This window comes from Aethalodelphis obliquidens, unplaced genomic scaffold (genome assembly GCF_003676395.1).
Source record: "Aethalodelphis obliquidens isolate GAN/ISIS:26980383/991018 unplaced genomic scaffold, ASM367639v1 scaffold7, whole genome shotgun sequence".
Classification (NCBI taxonomy): domain Eukaryota; kingdom Metazoa; phylum Chordata; class Mammalia; order Artiodactyla; family Delphinidae; genus Aethalodelphis; species Aethalodelphis obliquidens.
In genome coordinates this window covers 47,282,073-47,292,288 of record NW_020837951.1, presented here as the reverse complement: position 1 = coordinate 47,292,288, position 10,216 = coordinate 47,282,073, and the positions used below count along the sequence as shown (strand labels likewise).

The window sequence follows — 10,216 nt, the reverse complement described above, 5'->3', positions numbered from 1 at the left end:
CTTTTTTTTTTTTTTTTTTTTGCGGTACGCCGGCCTCTCACTGTTGTGGCCTCTCCCGTTGCAGAGCACAGGCTCCAGACGCGCAGGCTCAGCGGCCATGGCTCACGGGCCCAGCCGCTCCGCGGCATGTGGGATCTTCCCGGACCGGGGCACGAGCCTGTGTCCCCTGCATTGGCAGGCGGACTCTCAACCACTGGGCCACCAGGGAAGCCCCTCCTCTCTCTTTTTTTTTTTTTTAATATATTTATTTTTGGCTGAGTTGGGTCTTCGTTGCTGCGCGTGGGCTTTCTCTAGTTGCGGTGAGCGGTGGTGGTGGGGGGGCTACTCTTTGTTTTGGTGCACAGGCTTCTCATTGCGATGGCTTCTCTGGTTGCGGAGCACAGGCCCTAGGCGCATGGGCTTCAGTAGTCGCGGCATGCAGGCTCAGTAGCTGTGGCTCACGGGCTCTAGAGCGCAGGCTCAGTAGTTGCGGCACACGGGTTTAGTTGCTCTGCAGCATGCGGGATCTTCCCGGACCAGGGATCGTACCCGTGTCCCCTGTATTGGCAGGTGGATTCTCAACCACTGCACCACTAGGGAAGCCCCTCCTTCCTCTCTTCTGACAGAAGAAATAACTGAAACGACTTCTGTTAATTCCTGATGTAATAACATTTACCGAAAAAAAATCTCCCTTTCAACTCTTTTGTAATAATTTCTTGGTAATGCAGATTGACTCATATTACTACCATCTACGAAGGACAATTGATTGATTCTTTTAGGGTTCAAGATTTTGTCATAATGAACAGTAGTAGTACTCAATAGTCTTTTAAAAAAGGTTTTAGAGAAAACATTTTAAAAGTATCAATACTTATAACTTTTCTTCATTTTGTGTGGTATTTTGACAATTTCACTCTAAATAGTATCTGAGCTGATTTAAAGTCTTACCCAATTTAGAATGTAGTCAGTAAACTGCTTAAATTTTGATATACTAGATTTCATGTTAAGAACTACATTCTAAAATCCAAGATGAATTTCTTTGAATTTGGCTTCATGCATGGAAATCTGGGGAAGTAATATTACATATTCAGTTGTGTAGAATGTCAGAATTTGTTACCTAGAGAATCTGCGATTACTACTTTCAGTGAGTTATACGTCTATCTATTTAGCAATCAGGCTTCAAGAAGTCCCAGTGATTCAGAATAACAGCAACACTTCCCAGAGATTAATTTTTTAAGATAAACAAATATCTGAGCATTCAAAGACAAAAAATAACTAAAAAAGGGAAGACTGCACAAAATGTAAAGACTGGTCTGTTTGCTACTGTAAAAACAACCCATTTTTGATGCTTATCTTTGGTTATAAAAATTAAAGCTTGATGTTTTTTAAACTGACAGAAGAAACCAGAAAAAATGAAAATAGATTTATAGCAAAGCCTGCCTAACACCAGAAATGGATAAACGAGGTAGATGTTTGATTATTAAGAGGTAGCAAAGATCAGAATGAAGTTCGAAGCGATGGCACAGAAGATACTCAACTATGAAAAAGCAGGGAAAAAAAATCAGATTTTAGGTTAGTTCTGTACAAGGGGGCCATGAGCCCAACACATCCCAGCTGACTAATCCAAAGGAAATCACCATAATACTACTATACAAAGGGGGTCAATCACATACAGCTCAGTAGCCTAGGGGTGTATCTAAATCAAATTAAGCTCAGTTCAGTATTCTTGGAGGGCACCAAGGGAGTTAGGTACTGCCACCCTAATATCCAGCATGTAATCTGTAGTAGCATTTACCAAAGTACAGCAACAAGTGAAACCACATGCGTTACTGTTTTCAGAGAGCTATATGTATTACAGAGTTCAACGTATACAGAGAAGCTGAATAATCACCATTAAAGAAGTTTGTCACCAGCCTTTTTTCACTCAAGACAGAGTATTCCAAATACTCATAATGATCAAAATTTCTGCTAAATCTTACTTAGAAACTAGGTGTTTAGTACATGTCACTTTAACACATTTTCTTATTTGTATATGTCTTATGTAGAAATACAGCTTATGTAGCCCTTATCTCTTTGGGGTAGGTTGTATTTATTTCTTTTAGATCATTATAAGAATCAGCAGCAGAAGTACTCCACTGTCTGTGAGATCAAAGGACTTGATTGGCTGATTTTGCTAGGAAAACTTGGAAGACAGAACGCATGGGTTGTGTTACATAGGAATGGAAACTTAATAACTCAGGAAAAGTTTTTTTAAAGGCACTATATTTTTTGTATTTCAAATTGGAAGGAGAAATTTGGCAAAACTATTTTCTTTTAAAGAGTCATGTCAGTTACTTTTAAAGATAGTTACAATTTTTAAATACTAATAAGATTCTAGAGATACTTAGTAACTGGGCCAATGTATCACTTGAAAACACCTATGAAATGTGGCTTTTGTTGGTAAATTGAACAGATGCCTTAATAATTGCGAGTTTTATAAAATTTAGAGGAGTTTCTCAAATAGGCAAAACATAATGGGTATGTCAAAATAACTTTCCTTTCCCGCTGGTGAGAAAAGTTGGGGTTAGACACATGAAGAAACTTGAGGTCTACCAGAGGTACCAAAATAGTCCCAATCCTAGTGTTAGTATGAAGTTATTTATTTTTTCTTCAGTAAAAGAAAGTTAAACAGTAAGAATCAGAAGTGAGGAAACTGGATTTATGACAAGATTATAGAAGATGGAAATTAAGGCTGAAGAGCCTATACGCTAGGCCAAGCAAACTAATTTGGCTTAGCACTCCTACATAGGTCAATGTAGCCATTTCTACAGTACTTATGTTTTCCCCTAGTTTCTTAATTCTTCCTGCACTAATACAGGAGGCACTAACCACATACGGCTACTTAAAGTAATTAAAATTAAATATTCAGTTCCTCAGCCACACTAGCCATATGTTGACTAGTGGCTACCAAATTGCACAGTGTAGAAGCAGCATTTCCATCACTGCAGAAAGTCCTTATTGGGCAGTGCTAAACTAAAAGCTTTTAAACCCAGGCAATGCAGAACCAAAACTTACATGCTTCATACTAGATTTAAATGTTGGAGCTCCTTCCTCTCCAGTCTTTCCATCATAGTACATATAAGCTATTTTTATAGGGCCTGTTGAACAATGTAACCACCCAGAACTAAATGAGTTTACCTATACAATACTGTTTTAGAAGACTACTATCTTGACAAAAATATTACATCAAGCCCAACCTTAACGTAAAAGCCATTTTATTTAAAACGAGGAATGCAAATCAATCAGACTATCCATACATTTTAATGCATGGTTTTAAGGTGTCAAAGGAATTCAATATTCTTTTTTGCGGTATGCGGGCCTCTCCCGTTGCGGAGCACAGGCTCGGACGCGCAGGCTCAGCGGCCATGGCTCACGGGTCCAGCCGCTCCGCGGCATGTGGGATCCTCCCGGACCGGAGCACGAACCCGCTTCCCCTGCGTTGGCAGGCGGACTCTCAACCACTGCGCCACCAGGGAAGCCCTCCATTTCTTGTTCCATCAACTTTAGGAAGTTTCCACTGGCTTCCTATGTAATCACATACCATTATAATTGGCTATACAATTACCTTCACATTAAGTTTTATATCATTTGCAGTTTGTTTTATAATTATAAAATTTTTGTTTTATCTATAGGTTGATTTTTTTAAACTGGGTAACAAAAAGTATTTACAATGTTATCCACTGCCATCCAAGTAGTGGGATATTTTATGTCACTAAATTCCAAGTGTGAAGGTATTTATAACTCTGATAACTGCTCAAAAATAAGGCACATTTCAGTTTGTTTCATATTTGACTTTCTGAAGAGCCTTTAATTTTCCTAGAGCTGCTGCCTTTTTTTAATTTTCAGAAAGTTCATAAGCTTTTATCACATTTAATATATTCCAACTTCTTACTCTTCGAATTTGTGCAACAGAATCTGTGTTTCTGAAGATGTTCTTAGTCCCCAGTGAGTTATTTTAAACTGAAACAATTAAGTTTTGGGACAGTTCAAAGCCCAGGGGTCTGTCTAGCTAGGATTTCTTTTCATCATCCTTCTGTTGTTTCATAATCTCATGTTTTAATTCTTCTGTGGGATTATTTTTTGTTTGGTTTTGCTAGAATACATCTCCAAGCATTTGCCTTCCCTCCCTCACAAGGGCCTAGGGGAAATATAGCATATTTTAATGTACAATTTTAAAAAGTTCTTACTTTGGGACTTCCCTAGTGGCGCAGTGGTTAAGATCCCACATGCCTCAGCGCAACTACTGAGCCTACGCTCTGGAGCCCGTGAGCCACAACTACTGAGGCCCGTGCGCCTAGAGCCCGTGCTCCACAACGAGAGAAGCCACCACAATGAGAAGCCCGCGCACCTCCACGAAGAGTAGCCCCCGCTCACCTCAACTAGAGAAAGCCCGCGCACAGCAACCAAGACCCAACGCAGCCAAAAATATTTATTTAAAAACAAAGTTCTTACTTAGATTTCACAAATGGCAAACTAGGCATGCTTTAGAATTACAAGTTTTTAAAGAAATTTCCACCCCAGTTTAAATCATTGGCCCACATCTTCTAGCATCCAATGTTGACTCCTAATACCAATCTGATTTTTGTTTTTTAAAGTAATTCCCATCTCTCTTCCACAAAAAAAAAAACTGAGATTTTTCTTTATCCTGAGCTCTGAAATTTTATGAGACTATATCTAAATGTGTTTTCATTCTTTCTGTTGTGTATTTAACAAGTCATTTTGATCTAAAGCCTCAAGACTTTTCTTTAGCTCAAAGAATTTTTCTTCTGTTTTTTAATTCCCTCTCCACCTCTTTCTCTTTCTATCAGGAATTCCTATTTAGGAATCCTAGGACTATTATACTTACAAATTTTCTTTCCTTTTCCCTTCTCTTTCTGCTCTATTTCCTAGGTAATTTCTTCTAGTTTATCTCACAGATCGCTACTTTGGTATTCTAGAGTATAAAATCAATTTTAACATTAAAACTTTTTGGTTGGGCTTCCCTGGTTGCGCAGTGGTTAGAATCTGCCTGTCAATGCAGGGGACACAGGTTCAAGCTCTGGTCCAGGAAGATCCCACATGCCACGGAGCAACTAAGCCCGTGCGCCACAACTACTGAGCCTGTGCTCTAGAGCCCAAGAGCCACAACTACTGAGCCCACGAGACACATCTACTGAAGCCCACCCGCCTAGAGCCTGTGCTCTGCAACAAGAGAAGCCACTGCAATGAGAAGCCCCCGCACCACAGCGAAGAGTAGTTGCTGCTCGCTGCAACTAGAGAAAGCCTGCGCACAGCAACGAAGACCCAACACAGCCAAAAAACCCCCCAAAACAAAAAAACCCCAACTTTTTGGTTTATGGGTGCAATATCCTCTGAAATCTCTCTTAGAATAGTAACTGAGCCAAATTTTTGTTGTTCTGTCCATCTGTGTTTTTCATCTTTGATTTTCATGCTGTTAGACTGCTTCTTCACTGACTGTTCATATTTATGAGCAAAGAATTAAATTGAGTATCCTTTATATTTGTGTAAGCATGCTGTTCAGCAGACTTATAGTCTGAATAGGACTAACTGGCTGCAGTCTTAGAACTCCTATAACTATGAAAATAAAGAGGATTTCTGGGGATAGGGTACTTTACTTGAGTCAGTCTCAAGTCTATCAGTCTCTCCCATATACATCCATCCACCTCTGCCTATGGAAAAAAAAAGCGTGTTCTATTTACCGTTTTCAATGGGAATAGAAGATACCTTACAAATATTCAAGAACATGGTACAGCTTTAACTATTTGGTCCAGTAATGCAATTAGGGATTCTACCCAGTAAATTATTCAAACGAGTACAGTATAGTCCAGAAACTATAAAGTTGGTGACTTTAGGGAAGTCAATCCCTTTAAATCTAATTCTCCTTTTAAATAAAATGAGAAGTTTGAACTAGATATTAAAATTTCTTCTAGTTCTAAAACTTTACAATTCAGCTTCATTTACGGTCAAAAGCTTCAAGTCACTCAATATTCCTTAGCATGTAAAAGAGTGAAGAAATACATAATTTGAAAAACTTCAGAGATTTTCAAAGTTTCCCCCACCACTAAAAAAGTACCTAAACAAGCATGTTAATTTATATTTTGCAAATTATAGTTAATGAGTTGTAATTTGGGGGAGGGGGATAGGCTAGTGACAATGTGGGGAGGGGGAGTGCAGGTATTCCTGAGGGGGGTGAAAGATTCCTATTTTACACAGTTGCTTTTCAAAATGAGTGATCTCTGTGTCTCCTGGCCACTCCGGGGGAAACAATGTGCTTTTTAAAATTGTGGTAAAATATACATAACATAAAATTGATCATTTAAAGCATTCTTAAGTGTACAATTCTGTAGCATTAGGTACATTTATACTGTTAGGCAATCACCACTACCAGTCTTCTTCAGAACATTTTCATCTTCCCCAACTGAAGTTTGTACTACTGAGCAATGATTCCCTTATTCCCTCCTTCCCCCAGCCCCTCCCAATCATCATCCTACTTTTTGTCTCTATGAATTTGACTACTCTAGTGGAATCATATAGTATTTGTCCTTTTGTAACTGGCTTATTTCACTTAGCACGTCTTCAAGGTTCATCATGTTGCAGTATGTGTCAGACTTTCCTTCCTTTTAAAGGCTGAATAATAGTCCATTTTATGTACATATCACATTTAGTTTATCCATTAATCAATCTGCTGGACACCTTTGGCTACTGTGAATAATGCTTCTATGAACATGGGTGAACAAACATCTGTTCAAGTCCTTGCTTTCATTTCTTTTGGGGGAGAAACAATGTTTCAAAAAGTATAAAAATATTTTTAGTTTCATTCTAATGTAGATTTATTTTGTTTGAATTATTTCTCACTTCCCATCTATCAGAAACAAAATAAAGAAATGCTGTATCTAGCAAGCTGTATATTTAAATAAAATAAAACAAAACTAGGTTAACAATTCAAAGTTAATTTTTAAAATATGGGTTAAATATACTTTAAATTTTAATATGTTGAATATGAAAATTATACAAATATTTAAAATATTTTATATTCTTAAAATAAAACTTTCTTATTTCAATTTTTCAAGAAATTTAAATTTTAGTATATACTCTGCAAACTCCTAAACTTCAAAATTTTTAGACATTTTATATCTGCACTACTCAGTGAATTATCACTAAAAAATTAAATTCCAGTCTGTATAGATTATTAAAAGGTATCTTCTAAAAGCATGGAAATGTATATGAGGGGCCCATGAAGTCCCGTTACAAAAGGAGCCAGACTTTTTGGGCTTAAAAATGTTTTTTTCTTTATTGTACAATTAATCAGCTGAACCACTTTGTAAATTACCAACTATTTACTAACCACAAGGACATTTCTGTCCTTATTGTTTTGAACCATATCTCACACATACCCTTCATTGCATATACTCAACATTCAAGTATACCTACTTCTAGCAATGGTTGCCACACAGAAGTCACTCAAAAGCCAATGATAGCTGAACTAGTTTGTAAAACAAAATAAATCAAACATTAGTATCACTTTTGACATTCAGAAATCTAAACCTGCAGGTATGATATTTTGCTAGGTTACAAAAGCCAAGTTAGTGTTTATTTATCAAAATACTTATATAGCTAGATCTTGTAAAAAAAAAAAAAAAACAACTTCATAAATAATCCCTATAACAACCCTATGAAAGAGATGCCATTATCCTCCCCACCAGCCCAATTTACAGATGAGAAAACCGAGAAGTTTAGTTTCCCCTGGATCACTGTAGTGAAGCCAGGACTGATACTTAGCAGTTTGACCCAGAGTCCATGCTTTTAATCATTGAGTTAAGATTAGTATTGGGAATGAAATGTTTCGCTATGGTGTGGATATGGAGAGTATATAACGAGTCCAGTGGAGAAAGAAGAACAAGGATGAAAGACCTTCCCATTTCATACACAAGAACAAACTAAAGCCAAACCAAATAAAATTTAAAAATCTAAGGCTACATGAAAAAAAAAAGTTTGTTTGGGTGTTCAGAATATGAGACTATGTACCTGGGGCAAGAGGAAGGAAGTGGTCTTGGCCACCAGGTGGCAAAAAAGTAAGTAAAACCTAGATTGGCATTTATAAATTCACAGCTTTGATGTTCTTTTCTGAAGATTATGAAGTCACTGTTTAAAACAGGCAAATTGTACTTGTTACATGGAAGAAAGTGATATATTTCAGTGGCCTTCAAGTATGCAAGGATTCTGGAAGTCTTTGGATATATGCTTTAATATTGTCAAATTTCTATTTCTTAAAATGTATCCAAAATGGACTGCCAAACTGCTCTCAAAGGTGGCATCAGTTTCCAGTAACAACTATACAACCACCTGATGGGGATTTGTCATTTGGATTAACTTTGATACTTGATATTCTCTGGGATGTTGATGAGTGGCACTGAATCTAGAAATCAATTTGGGAAGAACTGAAATCTCTGAGTGTTTGTATTCCTGTATTCTCTATTTAACCTTTTTAAAAATACCATGTTCTAATTCTTTGTTAATGTATAGAAATGTAATATGTTTTTGTGTACTGACAGTATACAACAACAAGCTAGGAATATTCCTTAATGCCCAGGTTGAAGGCATATTCCAAGGTCAGGAAGTCGCCACCAAAATTGTAATCTGGATCGTGTGCACTGCCAAAAGGGAAAAAGGAAGTTGAAGTCAGGAGAATATAGAGCTGGGAATATTAACCATACAGAAGTGAAGTTTGGGACAAAATGAGCATTTACAGAATCAAAGTATAGGTAGGTTAGTTAATAAGACTTAAGAAGCATAAAATGACTATGTAACAGAAATTCTAACTCAAGAACCACCAGATATTTTAGAAGAGAGTTTTCAGGTCACTCTGTTATTAAATGTTTTGGATCCTTTTTTCTAAAAATTTTGCATATAGTTTCAGGGTTCATAGAACCACACATATCCTTAATAGTGCTGTTGGTATCTAAGGTAATTTTCAGGTTTGACACCCAAGCTGATAGCACAGTAACTGCTTTTGCATGGAATTGATTAAATAGTACCTAGCTCTGAACCATCCTGCTAAGTGTTTGTCCAATGTCAATTCTTGAGAGAAATACATTATTATGTTATCCTGATACACTGCCATTTTGGGGTAGAAGATGTTAATAAGAAACAATTCTAAGCATTAGAACACTGACAAGATGGCATTACAGAAGCCGAGATCTTGGCACATTCTTCCCATTGAAAATGGAAGTGGTCCAAACTTGCATATATATATTAAACATCAATTCTCAAAATAACAGGCTCTTCCACTAGACCAGCTCCGAGATTTAACCTCTTAAAAAAATGTTTATTTGGTGAAGGAGTGAAATTTAGGTTATTTAAATTAAGTCAGTTTTATCCTACCATTATTTAATAAAGCAGTACATAGAAGTGAAACATATAAATCTGTTTAAGCAGGCAACAAAAAAACACAAAACCACACGGCTTCAGGGTGGATCAGGGTACAATTTCAAGTGTTTCTATAGATATGATTTTGAAAGAGGTATTTTCATTAAGCATTGGGACAAAAGAACCACAGAACTGCATAAGCAGCATACAAGTATATTCCTCATAACAATCCCTTCTCCATATTTTTAGTAGGGATATGGGGGGAATGCTGGCACTTATGAGGCCTTAATATAAGTACAACATTCCTTAACAAGTATCATTGCCTCTCTTATATAGATTGTGTAACAAGCCAAGCAATTCTTACTAATATGGCCTTCAGTTTGTCTATCAACACAACATAAACTGCCGTCTCCACCACTTCCTTTTTCTCCTGGTTGCCAGCTGCTTTTCCTTAGCTATACTCACCTGTTAAGTAAAGGTCTGAAGAAATACTACCACTCCTAGAAAGTGTGTAATAAATCCTCATGACTGTAACTTGTGCTTAATACCTTTCCTGGCCTCAACAAATCAACATTTTGCCATCATTTCTTCAAACATGGAAGTTTTGTGCAAATTTTCTTCAGGAGTGCCTGATAAGAACTAGAATAACTATTTCAAAGAAGAAAGGTTTAAATGCCCAATTAAAGAAAATAAGAACAACATATTTAACAGATTAAAAGTCAGTTTTAATTCTTTAAGACCTCGGGCAAGTAATTTAGCTCTTATGTTTCTTCATTTGAAAAAATAAGGTAATTGGCGTAACATTCATTCAAGTCTCTTTTAATTCTTAAATTCA

The 10,216-nt window shown here is 36.9% G+C and overlaps 1 protein-coding gene across 2 annotated transcripts in view; it reads right to left on the bottom strand.

Annotated features, from left to right (window-relative positions):
• Positions 1-10,216, bottom strand: part of ABHD17B (abhydrolase domain containing 17B, depalmitoylase) — a 38,409-nt gene that overhangs the window by 15,527 nt on the left and 12,666 nt on the right. Inside the window, exon 1 of one of the 2 annotated variants that reach the window (XM_027105700.1) lies at positions 3,273-3,377. The exons of the other annotated variant lie outside the window; for it this stretch is intronic. The gene's annotated coding sequence lies outside the window, so the exon portion shown is untranslated. Of the gene's footprint in view, positions 1-3,272; positions 3,378-10,216 lie in introns of those variants that run through there. 2 annotated transcript variants of the gene reach the window in all.